Here is an 11,863-nt window from a genome sequence, read left to right on the forward strand (position 1 = left end):
AGGCAGGTCCTCACCAGACATCACGTCGCCTATGGGCACAAACCCACCGTCGCTGGACCAGACAGGACTGGCAAAAAGTGCTCTTCACTGACGAGTCGCGGTTTTGTCTCACCAGGGGTGATGGTCGGATTCGCGTTTATCGTCAAAGGAATGAACATTACACCGAGGCCTGTACTCTGGAGCAGGATCAATTTGGAGGTGGAGGGTCCGTCATGGTCTGGGGCGGTGTGTCACAGTATCATCGGACTGAACTTATTGTCATTGCAGGCAATCTCAACGCTGTGCGTTACAGGAAAGATATCCTCCTCCCTCATGTGGTACCCTTCCTGCAGGCTCATCCTGACATGACCCTCCAGCATGACAAGGCCACCAGCCATACTGCTCGTTCTGTGCGTGATTTCCTGCAAGACAGGAATGTCAGTGTTCTGCCATGGCCAGCGAAGAGCCCGGATCTCAATCCCATTGCGCACGTCTGGGACCTGGTGGATTGGAGGGTGAGGGCTAGGGCCATTCCCCCCAGAAATGTCCGGGAACTTGCAGGTGCCTTGGTGAAAGAGTGGGGTAACATCTCACAGCAAGAACTGGCAAATCTGGTGCAGTCCATGAGGAGGAGATGTACATTAAGTACTGCAGTACTTAATGCAGCTGGTGGCCACACCAGCTACTGACTGTTACTTTAACCCCCCCTTTGTTCAGGGACACATTATTCCATTTCTCAAGGTTTCTCTTGTGAGCATTTTCCAAACTAATGTCATTATTTTGCACTTCTCTAATTTTTTATGCTTCACTTTTACAAATAAAAGGGTTTCCCTAGGCTGTCCCCATAGGAGAACCATTTTCGGATCCAGATAGATCTCTTTTGGGCTCCATGAAGAACCCTCTGGGAAAGGGTTTTACATGGAACCCAATAGGGTTCTTCAAAGGGTTCTCCTATTGGGACAGCCAAAGAATCCTTTTAGGTTCTAGATAACACCTTGTTTTCGAAGAGTGTAGGCTAGCAGTGTGTGTGCATGCGTCAGTACTGCTGGCAATCTGTCTGTCTGTCTGTCTGTCTGTCTGTCTGTCTGTCAGGGTCACAAGGACTCAGTGGGACATAAATTAGAATATGTGGCCGCGCCACTCAAGTCTCACTAAGGAGGAGGAATAACTTTCTTAATCAAGTTCCCCTGGTTAATTGTAATAAAGGTGTCATCAATAAATGTGTCCTCCTGATTGAGTAATTTGAAGACAGTAAGCACATCCCTGGTAATTGGGGTTTTACAGTGGGGGGGATGTAACAGGGAGACACGGCGACGACACAAATAGATCCTCAGTGCGCTGGCAGTTACCCTCCCTCCAGGACAGCCTTCGCACAGCTGACGGTCATGAAATACAATTATCAGTGTGATCTGCTTAAGAATTCATCAGCGACTCCACTGCCCAGTGAAGACATTCACCGAGTTCGAGAGAAAAAGAGAGCGAGAGAGGAGGGGAGGGTGCCAAAAGGAAAGGGAGGCCTGACTGATTAAATGAGGTTTCATTTTGTACAGGCCGAATGTTCCTGTGATGGTATACTATAAATGAATGTATTGATTCCTCCCGCATGTTATTTCACGTTCCAAATCAATGTCTTTATCCCTCCCATTTTATTTCAAATGTGAATGAAAAACATCCAGGTGCCTATAAACGTACTATATATATATGTATTAAATACTGTTCAGATTGCATTTCAATATCACACACCAGTCAAATGCATATTGGTCATACGATATGAGTAACAGAGAAAACAAATGCATCCAAATGTATCTGATGTTGGTGGCAATATACAAAGTAGCGGACCTGAGCCACGTAACAACACAGTGCAACCTGTACTGTCCGGAAAGGCTAGCCTGCGATCACTGTGTCTGATGTCATGCGTACAGGTGAAAGTCAAGGGCAGTAAGTATTCATACAGTGGATGGATGATATTATCAGCACACCATGCCGGGCGACAGCGTCACAATTTCATCGGGCAGTGTCTCTCCACTGCAGACGTAAAGATCGAAACACCCAGTTCAACCCACCCCTTTGAATGACGGACAAGTCCTCAGTTAGCTCAAACACCAGGTCCCCCTGTCCCCATTCTTTACCCGCCAAACGTCACTGCAGCCAAGGACACTGGGGTGTCAGCAGCGAGGCATCTGGGCGACATCGTTCATCAGGGCGCATCGGTAATGGGAACCTCCCGGTGACAGTGGTCATCAGGACACAAAAGCAAAAGGGACCACAAACATGGTATGACAGATGGCCAGGGGGACAAGCTCCGACAGGGAGGGAGGGATGGAGAAAGAGAGAGAGCGAGAGATGAAGTGAGATAGTGAGAAGGATAGAGAGGAAGAGAGATTTTATGCTAAAGTGTTTGATGTTATGAAAAACAAATATTCAACCCCCGCATGATAATTATATAGTCAATGTCAATGGTGAAGAGGTGGACCGGAAGCATAAGATAAGTACTGCATTGCCTGTATCATAAATGCAATGGAACCCCTTCTCTTGGTTCCATCAAAGATGAAGTCATATAGAAGTAATTATGTCTCTCCCTACTCAATGAATAAGGTAGGCTAGCTACATTTAGAAAAGCAGAGCGTTCAAAGCAGAAAATCTTTTTTTTCTTAACATCTCTTCTTTTTCTTTGTTTTTTCTCTCTCCTCTCGTCAGTTTAACGAGCTTGCGTTTGTTTCAGTTTGTTTACCATCGTGTCAGCGTTGACATCAGCCAATTAGTACAGTGAAACCGTTTAACATGAGCTACAGTATGTCGGGGAGTGAAGGCACTGTGAGAGGACGGAGAGAGATGTTGATTTAAGAACGCACAGACAACCACCAGGTTTTTATTTAAAAAAAACTGGGACAAACAGGCATGATAGCTACTGCAGGACCTAAAGCTGCTAGCATCATACGCTAGCTCAGAAGTTCTTCAGATATTGCCTCCCTGTTCCTTTTAAAACAAACGAGGAACCAATGGGGGGGGGCAGAATTGAGACAATCTGGATGTTTTAAATTGTTTTTGTTTAATCAAGCTCCAGGAAACTGGGCCCTAAAATGTTTGCCTGAAGTGGATGGTGTTTTGTGGTAAATCGTGGTGAAAGAAGTTTGAGGTGAACGTAAAAACAAAGGGATATAATTACGGCGGTGATAGCAATGACAGAATGTGAGAAACAAACAGGTTGTGTGAAAATGAGGTGAGGCAGGGATGCTGAGGGTTGTCAAGAAATGACTACTTGTTTAAGGTCCCAGAAGAGAGAAGACATCGTTGTGTTAACAACATCCACATCACCTCAGGACTCACATATTGTCTCGACATTCTTATATGAGGTATTAAAGAAGGTGGCATGCACAGCACGGCGACATCCAATAAAAAGTGCTCTATAGGCTACCAGCTGTCTTCTTCTTGTTACTGTTCTTGTTCTTCTTGTTCTTACTTCTTTGTTTGTTCGTCTTCTTCGTCTCCTTCGCCAAACCGGAGCCAAGCTGTGGACAAAGACGTGAGCTTATTGTTAGGTGGAAACAGTCTTGTCCGTTAATCGTCATCCATCCATCGACCCCTGCACCTGTATATAGCGCGATAAATTACAATATCCATCACTCCACCGTGCCGTCACTTTGATTGATGGATTACTCACAGAATCCCTCCGTTTTAACAGAAGTGTGTGGTTCTGGAGTGAGAAGTGAACAATATCTCCGCCTGTGATCAGATTGAGAGTGCATATTCCATCCAAGAGTCTATTTGGTTCAGCGACACACAATCCCCTACGGGGCAGCCAAGCAATACTGCTGATTGAGATCTAATTCCATTAGGCGTTATGGTTTGTTATGTCTGTGATTCGTGTGGTAGGCCACTGACGTACTCAGGCAATAGTGTAACACAATGTAACGAGTCTGTCAACGAGCGGCGTCACTGTCAAGGATGTTGAGCAATATCAGAACAAGCACTTGGTAGTACGAGAGGTATGCTTAAATACCAGACAATCTCCCTCAGAAAGGAATCCTTCAGTAAATACTATAAGAGTATAATCTTCCCTCCTAGACAGAGGTTTTGAGTAACAGATTTGAGCGAGCATGGTGAGCCAGCCTTGCCTCTAGAGAGATTCACACAGAGCATGAGGCAAAAGAGACACAAATATGGACTCTATTACAGCAAACAATTGAACTAGCACTGTAGCGAAGGCCCGCCTTTCCTCCCCTTCCCAAGGACTCCCTCGTCATTGTAACCCAAGGCAAATGAATTTGTCATTATTGTTTTTCCGTCCCATCCCTAATTTGTGTAGCTCTAAGTGTCTGCAGCACCTGAGCAGGGACGTGTGTGTTTGTGTGTGTGTGTGCGCGCGAGCGAGTGCTGGGAGAGGCTTTGACGCGGCGACGACAGGAGACCTAACGCTGCAGGATGGAGAAAGGTGAGCAGGAAACAGAAGGCGCCCACGGAGGAGGTATATGACATCTGTCAGAATCCAGGGTGGTTGGGGGGACAGAGCCCCTCCCTCTCCGGCCAGGGGTCACATCTCACACTGCAGTCGCTGAAGTTGTCACGACACCGCTGACACTTCTTTGGCAATGGTGGCCGAGGACCTGGACAGGCACGGGCGTTCAAGGCACACTTATTTCTGAGTAAATGTATCTGAGGGCATTTGTTCTGCTTTTTTTTCTCTCAAGGACCAACAGAAACGTCAGGGTTTTCTTTTTTGTCGGTTGTGGATGCAGGAAGGTCACCTGACATGGCAAGGTCGACAAACAAACAAACAAATAAAAGGAATTAAAATGGAGAAAAACATAACAGGTGAAACAGGGGGAAAAGGATGAAATGTTTATTTTGAACCTGATGGCATGTAACAGGCATTACTCTCTGTGCTGTCCTCTGCCCCCCATTGGCTACGACACCACCTCCTGGGCTAACACAAGGGTCGTCCAAACGTCCAATCACGTCAAAACCAGCGGTCCAACTTCAACTAGAGAACAGATTCACTATTAGAAATCATGAATACATTTGAATCATTACTTTTGTTTGTGTACCTGCAATTGTTCTGACAAAGTATGACTGCAGTATCAGTTAGCGATGGCCTGACGAGAGAGAGAGAAAAAGAAAGAGAGAGAGAAAGAGTGTGAGTGAAATAGAGAAAGAGATAGAGACTGAAAGAGAGAGAGACAGAAAGAGAGGGATGGAGAGAGATAGAAAGAGAGAGAGAAAGTGAAAAGAAGTGCATAGAATCCAGGGTGATATCATTTTAAACCATCATTGGTTTCCATTTTTACCTTTATTTAACTAGGCAAGTCAGTTAAGAACAAATTCTTATTTACAATGAAGGCCTACCCCGGCCAAACCCTAATCCGGACGACACTGGGCCAATTGTGCGCCGCCCTATGGGACTCCCAATCACGGCCGGTTTTGATACAGCCTGGAATCAAACCAGGGTCTGTAGTGACACCTCTAGCACTGAGATGCAGTGATTTAGACCGCTGTGCCACTCCGGAGCCCCATTAACAAAAGCTACCTTGAGAAAGCTAGGACATGCACTTGAGCAGTGGGTTTGTATTGGGCATGCATTGGGTTAGAGCTGATGATATAAAATATAGGCCTTCTACAAGATCCGATCCATCACAGATCTGTATGCAGGGTGCTGTCTTAAAAAGCATGTTTCCTTTGTTTATTCTTTGCGTTGTCTTTTCCTTTCTCTGGAGTTTTGACATTGGATATGACAGGTGTCTGTGGGGAGGAGAGAGGGAGGGAAAGGGGGAGAGAGGAAGGAGGGAAGCGCTGGTAAGAAAGAAAACAATCTTTGACTGCCTGTGGGTGAACGTGGGTTCCTCTAGGCAAGGCGGCCTTCAGCGTTTAGCTGGGGGCGCCGTATCCGAATCACAGCCACTGCTGTACCCCTAAGGCGCTAATCTCAACCAGTTACCGTCAAGTGTTGCTCTTCTTTATATTTTCCTCCGTTCCTTACTATCTCTCCATCTTCTTTGTTATTTTCCCGCTAAACCATGCCCAAGTCACAGAAGTGAGAGAAAAATGACAGCTTGAATAGATACGAGGGAAGACTTCTTGCATCTTAAGGCAAGCATCGTTTAGCTTTATTAGCAAAAGAAACAGGTAAAATATTCCAAACAGAGGATTTCTTTCATGAAGTGTGTAGGATATGTTGTTGGACAAGATATCAACAAATGTCGACGAGACCTCGCCGTCATCCAGAAGGCTTGATTGAAAAGGTTTGTTGTTTAAGCTGCAGAGAAGTACTAATTCAATAAGTGTTGACTGTGAGGAAAAAAAGGGAAACGTAGGAGGAAAAAACTCAAAGATTAGCTGATGACATGTTCAACTGTGCGCATAATAAAAGGCTTAGTTAAAAACGCACATGCTGTTTGTCAATTATAAAAATAAAAAAACTGGAAATTAAGTCCAGGTAATCTCATGAAGTGTAAATAACATTATTTCTTATGGCAGCTTAATTGAATAAATTTCACTCCGTTTAGAAATAACAGAATTACATTCACTTTCAAAGATCCCCTATACCGTCTGTGAAATGGTGAAAAGGAAACAAAAATACACTGCTTCTTTGTCAATTAATTAATTTACAAAGATAGCGATCACAAAGAACCTGAATTCATCTAAATTAAATTGACTATGATTTAAACTATAGTAGTTCCCTCCAAAATGTGTCTCCCACTCTCTTAAAAGGATAGTTTACCCAAATTACAAAATGACACATTGGTTTCTTTAACCTGTAAGCAGTCTATGGACAAGGTATGACAGTAATCCATGCTTTGGCACTGTTTCCAAATGCTAACATTTCAGCATTTGTGCCCACTGCACTGAGGCTAGGAAACATTGTCACCACCGATAAATCCACGATAATCGAGAATTTCAACAAGCATTTCTCTACGCCTGGCCATGCTTTCCACCTGGCTACCCCAACCCCGACCAACAGCTCTGCACCCCCCGCAGCAACTGGCCCAAGCCCCCCCCCCCCCGCCGCCGCTTCTCCTTCAACCAAATCCAGACAGCTGATGTTCTGATAGAGCTGCAAAATCTGGATCCCTACAAATCAGATAGGCTAGACAATCTGGACCCTCTGTTCCTATGTTTATCCGCCGCCATTACTGCAACCCCTATTACTAGTCTGTTCAACCTCACTTTCGTATCGTCTGAGATTCCTAAAGATTGGAAAGTTGCCGTGGTCATCCCCCTCTTCAAACGGGGAGACACTCTACACCCAAACTGTTACAGACCTAAATCCATCTTGCCCTGACTTTCTAAAGTCTTCGAAAGCCAAGTGAACAAACTGATCGCCGACCATTTCAAACCCCACCGTACCTTCTCCGCTATGCAATCCGATTTCCGAGCTGGTCATGGGTGCACCTCAGCCACGCTCAAGGTTCTAAACGATATCATAACTGCCATCAATAAAAGACAGTACTGTGCAGCCGTCTTCATCGACCTGGCCAAGGCATTCGACTCTGTCAATCACCGTATTCTTATCGGCAGACTCAACAGCCTTGGTTTCTCTAATGACTGCCTCGCCTGGTTCACTAACTACTTCTCAGATAGAGTTCAGTGTGTCAAATCGGAGGGCCTGTTGCCCGGACCTCTGGCAGTCTCTATGGGGGTGCCACAGGGTTAAATTCTCGGGCCGAATCTTTTCTCTGTATATATCAATGATGTCGCTCTTGCTGCGGGTGATTTTTTGATCCACATCTACGCAGACGACACCATTCTGTGTACATCTGACCCTTCTTTGGACACTGTGTTAACAAACCTTAAAATGAGCTTCGATGCCATTACAACTCTCCTTCCGTGGCCTCCAACTGCTCTTAAATGCTAGTAAAACGAAATGCATGCTCTTCAACTGATCGCTGCCCCACCCACCCGCCCAACTAGCATCACTACTCTGGACGGTTCTGACTTAGAATATGTGAACAACTATAAATACCTAGGTGTCTGGTTAGACTGTAAACTCTCCTTCCAGACTCATATTAAGCATCTCCAATCCAAAATTAAATCTAGAATCGGCTTCCTATTCCGCAACAAAGGCTCCTTCACTCATGCTGCCAAACATACCCTCGTAAAACTGACTATCCCACCGATCCTTGACTTTGGCAATGTCATTTACAAAGAACCTTCCAGTTCTCTGCTGCCAATGACTGAAACGAATAGCAAAAATTGCTGAAGTTGGAGACTTATATCTCCCTCACTAACTTTAAGCATCAGCTTTTTCTGCTCTTTTGCACACCAGTATTTCTACTTGCACATCCTCATCTGCACATCTGTCACTCCAGTGTAAATTGCTAAATTGTAATTACTTCGCCACTATGGCCTGTTAATTGCCTTACCTCCTTACTTCATTGGCACACACTGTATACAGATATTTCTATTATGTTATTGACTGTACGTTTGTTTATTCAATGTGTAACTCTGTGTTGTTGTTTTTGTCGCACTGCTTTGCTTTATCTTGGCCAGGTTGCAGTTGTAAAGGAGAACTTGTTCTCAACTGGCCTACCTGGTTAAATAAATGTGAATAAAAAAAAATAAAAAAAACTGTGGCACAAATCCCATTCAAGTCCTGGTACCGATACTAGCATTTTTCGTGCATCATGTCCAAATAATCCAAAAGTATCTACAATTGATTGTGAAGCTCAAAAGGTTCATATATATATGATTTGAACATGATGTGCTTAAAATGCTAATATCGGAACCAGGATTTGTATGTGATCTGTGCCATAAATCCTAAAATGTTAGCATTTGAAAACTGCTAGGAAAGTGCCAGGGAAACTTAACCAATGCTTGTCATACCTTGTCCATAGACTGCTTACGGGTAAGCACATCATGCTCAAATCATATATATATATGAATCTTTAATTTTAGTGAACTATCTCTTTAAGGCCATATTATCATCAAACATTTCATTTGCAAAAAAAAAAAATACAAATAGGAAACTTCCTTACAAAATGGTACCCTGAATGAGGATGATTCCCTACATAGGTTATACACATAGCGACAGACAGACACAGTCACACAGACACAAGACCCGTGACACTTGGGGAGTGTGGATGTGTGTGTTTATGTGGTTTATGTGAGTGACTGAGGGGAGGGAGGGAGAGAGGGAGACAGAGAAGGAAAATGGAAGGATTAGATAAAGGCTGTGAGTGCGTGTCATCATCTCTGACATTCTGTTGGGCTTGACCTTAACGGAACAGATCATGTCAGAGAGAGACGGTCTCATCATGGCCGAGGAACACAGACAACCCTTCAGAAATCACTACTGACAACAGGAGCACTCAGGACACACACGTACACAAACACGCAGAACTGCACGCCCACGCACACTTGGCGGCACACACACACATACTCAAACACACATGCAAACACATACTGTATACACATGCAGAAAACACATGCAGGATGCACGCACGCACACACACACACACACACACACATGCACAATTCAACACACACGCACACATACACAGTCTTACACACACACACACACACACACACACACAAATGCAACTGATTCCTTTGGAAATATAAGTCACATATTCTACCCTATTCATGGGTTGCACGTTTCGTCACAATATTGTTTTGCCCATCTGAGCATTCTAATCTATGCCGTCTCAATAGGTGCTGATGAAGACTTAATCTAAAGTGCATTACTGTCGCTTGGAAACACGATGACATTTCAAAAGGAGGCAAATAATTAGTAGGACAAGCTTTTGTCATCTTTGTGACGTCACCAGAACGACTTTAGATGCAATACAACTTTAGTTAGCTAGATAAGATTGAGGGGAGATCACCAACATTTTAGCTAGGTAACGTTAGCATTGCTAGCTATTTCTGACAAACTCAGGGCAACATTGCCGTCTTTCTAAAGTAACTTGACGACATCATAATGATGGCAAAGTGGTTTTCTACTAATCTACTTTAGCAATGTCATCGTATTTCCAGGCCACTATTGTAATGTTGAGGAAACCCGTTCAGAAAGACTGAGCATTAACCATCAGTCAGACTTCAATATGCTGCGGCATCTGTGGAACATTGATAACAATGGCGACGACGCGGGCCGAGTAACAGAGGTGCAACCCGTGAATATTAGTGTGTAATACCGTAGTATAAACTTTATCTTCTCCACCTCTCATCTTCCCCCTTCTTCATGGCCAGATTTAGAGTTGGCCATCGGGCTGCTATTATAGAAAATATGGTTTGACCTTTGAGGACCAGAGGTAGTTTAGATCAGAGGTGGTTTTTCACACAGCTGTTTGGACAGCCTGCTCTTCTCACTGATATGAACATATGCCAGTCTCCCTAAATGTTCACAGTCATTCTATTAAAAATCTTAAGTACATCAGTATAATTTTTATTATCCCCATAAAGGAAGCGCTGGCTCACATCATTTTTTTCATTAACAGTGAACTTTCGAAGGGAACTCCAATGGGTTACATAATTAATTTCTGCTTTCTGTTAACCCAAAGCTATATATTTCGGTATGTTTCTCTCTTACTCTTAATTTTAACCCTGGCTTTTTGGCATGTCTTTGATGAGATATTGGAGAAAGCATACAAAATGGTTCTCTCCCTCTCTCTCTCCCTCCCTCTCTCTCTCCCCCTCCCTCTGTCTATCTGTCTATCCGCCTCTCCGTATGCCTGTCTGTCTGTATGCCTGTCCGTCTGTCTATCCATCCAGCTCTCTGCGAATGCAGTGTAGCCGTCTGCAGCGTGGTCTGTTTCTGACCCATTGCTTGTCTCTGCTTTAATGATGCCGAGGCCTCCATCAAAGTGGGGACCCCCTATGGCTTCTGGAGGCCCCTGGGCTGAACAAGAGCGTCGTTCCTTCAGTCTTCCCCTCACTGCTAAAGGCTTGTCTGAGTAATGAGAAAATGAATTTAAACAAAATGAACACACATACTCCATACCAGAACGGCAGGCACATACTCTGTGTTCAGCTTGAAGTATCAAAATCAAAGATTGGTTTAAAAAGAGGAGTTCAAAAAGACTGGGCTCCTTTTATTTCATATGCCGTTCTCTCTCTCTCTCAGCACAGAGAAGGGGATTACGCTGAAATGTTTGTGCACATATGGATTGGTATGTTACAGCCTACTGGACCGATATGATGTGGGGAAAATATTGATTTCTTGCCAATACGGTTCCGTGGGAGCTCAAAGCGACGGTTATTTCTATCCCTCGGAAAAAAAAAAAAAAAACAGGCGTGCCACACTTGTTTTGCCAGTCGCCATGGCAACCGGGATCATCAGAGTCAGGGGAGGTCAGTTGCCGTAGCAGAGGGGATTCTTGGTTCAGAGAAATCAACATTACATGAATTGCCCTCCAAACCCTCTCTCTCTCTCTCTCTCTCTGATCCTAGTATATTTGAGAGTGCTGTATGTTGTGTTTTGGGTTAGCCCCTAACTGGACTGGAGCTCTCTTTCCTCTGTGTTGTTGTTGATGGATTGAGTTTGTTACAGCGTTTCCAGATGCACTGCCTCCACCTTTTTGGGTAGCAATACTATTCCGTATCTTATCATCGCGCACTGTAAGCCGCAGAGCTCATGTGTGGATGATTCTAAGCATGTGGAAATTGGTAGTAGCCCACCTCTCCTCAGGTGGTAATTGGCCTCTGATACAATACTCACCTTGTGTAATTAATCTCCTTCACTGACATCGTCTTTCCACTGCTTGCTGTGGAACCAATAAGACCTTACAAGTGTTCACCTGCTGATGTGTGATGAAATACACTGTGTTTACAATCCTATCAAAACTAGGAGCTACACAGTGGGAATGAAGCAAGTGACTCCACTATGCGGGGCTTGGCTCATTACACATATGCCTTGTTCACACTGCAGGCCTTAATGCTCAAATGAGTTATG

The sequence above is a fragment of the Salmo trutta genome, chromosome 3, assembly GCF_901001165.1.
Source record: "Salmo trutta chromosome 3, fSalTru1.1, whole genome shotgun sequence".
NCBI classification, from domain to species: Eukaryota; Metazoa; Chordata; class Actinopteri; order Salmoniformes; family Salmonidae; genus Salmo; species Salmo trutta.